Source organism: Galeopterus variegatus, unplaced genomic scaffold (assembly GCF_000696425.1).
Source record: "Galeopterus variegatus unplaced genomic scaffold, G_variegatus-3.0.2 Scaffold559, whole genome shotgun sequence".
Taxonomy (NCBI): domain Eukaryota; kingdom Metazoa; phylum Chordata; class Mammalia; order Dermoptera; family Cynocephalidae; genus Galeopterus; species Galeopterus variegatus.
This window is the reverse complement of record NW_007726670.1, coordinates 599,283-601,624: the sequence shown is the minus strand read 5'-3', so window position 1 is coordinate 601,624 and position 2,342 is coordinate 599,283. Positions and strand designations below refer to the sequence as shown.

At 45.3% G+C, this 2,342-nt stretch overlaps 1 protein-coding gene across 1 annotated transcript in view; it reads left to right on the top strand.

Annotated features, from left to right (window-relative positions):
* Nucleotides 1-2,342, top strand: part of AK7 (adenylate kinase 7) — a 24,334-nt gene that overhangs the window by 3,394 nt on the left and 18,598 nt on the right. The window lies entirely within an intron of this gene.

Sequence of the window (2,342 nt, the reverse complement as noted above, 5' to 3'; positions counted from 1 at the left end):
GACAAACCAAGAAAAAAATATTTGCCATTAATATGGCAAAGAGTTAATATCCTTAATATATAAAATGCTCAAGCAAATTGGTAAGAAAATCATTAAATCCTTAATAGGAAAAAAAAAAAAAAGGATGAATAACATGTAACAATAATTCATAAAGGAAGAAATATAAATAGGTAGAAAAATATCCTTACTCACTTGGTAATTAATTGTAACCTGTTTGATGATCAAACGAATCACAGTAAGGGGTCACTTTAGACTCACACTCTGGGCATCCTTTCCCCACCCTTGGACGGAATTTTAGTCCTATTGCAACTCGTACATGGTAGGTGAGTAGCCCCTTTGTTTATTCATGCTTTAAGAAGTCCATTCCAATCAAATAGTTACAAACTGGGGTTTGAACTGAGATGTCTCTAAGGGGGCTGCTCCCCAGCTGGAAGCAGTCAATAGCAGTTATGAGGAAAATTATACTATTTCATTTTTATACTTAGACAGTTGAGATCCTCAATCAAACTGGTTATTCTAGTATTGTCTGCAGACTAGTCCCGTGTATACCCCATACTTTGGACTCATCCGATAGAGTTCTCTCCCTGCCATCCTCTCAACCACGTTTGTTTCCTTTCCTCTTTCTTCCTCTTATTTACTCCTCCCCTCTTGCTGGTGGCTGTTTCTGGTTCTCCAGGGTTGGGCTGGGGTACTCAGGGATTAGAAGAGGACAGAGATGTATGTGGCTGACTCAGATGTAAGCTGGCTTTGGTGACAGATGTTGTAGTTGTTGCTCCTTCATCCTGTGGTGCTTTGATGGGCTCTCTAGATTCTCGCACTGGGAACCATCCACTGCTGCCCTGGATGCACAGCCCTGAGGCCCTCCAGGCCATCTCTGGTCTTCTGGCATTCCACCCTTTGCCCCTCGAGGTGGTCCTCTTCCCAGCTACTCATCTGCACCATGGTGGGGGGCCTACTTTCCACCTCCTAACTTTATCACATTCCCTACAAAGTGTCAGCATCAGCTACATTCCACTCAGGGGCCATGCAACTGCCCAGGGCTTTTGGACGGTGGCCACCTTGAGGAGGGTTCACTCTGGTCCCTGTCTTAGTCCCTCTGCTTGTTACTCCCCCGTTCCAGTTCAAGGTGTCTAGTCTCTCCACGCCTTCCTCTGAAGTCCAGGTTACCTCTGCACCTCTTCTCCTCCTTACCCCAGGCCAGCCCAATCTAGGTTTTAGAGAGGACACAGTGGTTTTGTACATATACACCTGAGTGTCCACTTAAACTAGCTGATTATCTGAGTCTTGATTTCTGCTTTGATGTGGGCTGGGCCAGGAAGAAATGGAATTTAGAATCCCAGAGATTACCCAGAGGGAAAGGGAGGTACATAGAAAGCAGATTAATACTTTGAGATATAAAGTTGCTTCTGCCTTGCCTGTGAGGCATTTGGGAGTCCCTATTCTGGTTTTAGAGAATCCAACAGAGTCCTGACTCCCACCTTTTAGGGGATGCAGAAGAAAAACCTAAGATAAGACATTCCATTGTGAAGACACCTGTGAAAGGAAGTCTAGCAAGGCCTCATTAAGGGGTGGGGGACTGGGATTTTTAGAAATCCACAGGTGTACATGGCCATGTGTACATAAACCTTACGGTTAGGGTATAGGACCAGAAACAGGGCACTGGGAGCAGTGAATTATACCACCCCTAGAGGAGAGGCAAGAACATTGAATATTCAGGCTAAGAGGACTAGGTAAACACTGAACGTTATGTATTGACAGATATATAATTGGTCTTTGCAAGAACCCAAAAGTCTTATCCAAGGGCTGAGTATAACAGGATGGTGTGAAATACCATCAGAGCTCTTTTCATGCCCAGGGAGGTGACCACATAAAACAAGAATGAGTGGCTGACCGGTTAGCTCAGTTGGTTAGACTGTGATGTTATAACACCAAGGTCAAGGGTTTGGATCTCCGTACCGGCCAGCCACTAAAAAAGAATGATAGCAGAGACAGTGCTGGGCTGAGAACAGTCACTGAGTCACCCAAACTCAACAAAGACCTGTCCTTGGCAGGAGACTCTTCTCCCCCTAGGTGCAAGGGGGGCCAAACAGGTTCGTCAGCCTCTGTCAAAACAGCGACACTGGGAGAGAGCAGAAGAAGTGGTCTTTGGAGGGAAGGTAAAGTCTTTAGAACAGCGAGCATACCTTGCCCCTCCCCTCCCTACTGTCACTCACCCACCCACCCACTTTCTACAAGATTGGAATACTTCATTCAACCCCCTTTAACCTTAAATTTTGTGTGTGGTTTTTTTTTTTTTTTTTTTAAAGATGACCGGTAAGGGGATCTCAACCCTTGGCTTGGTG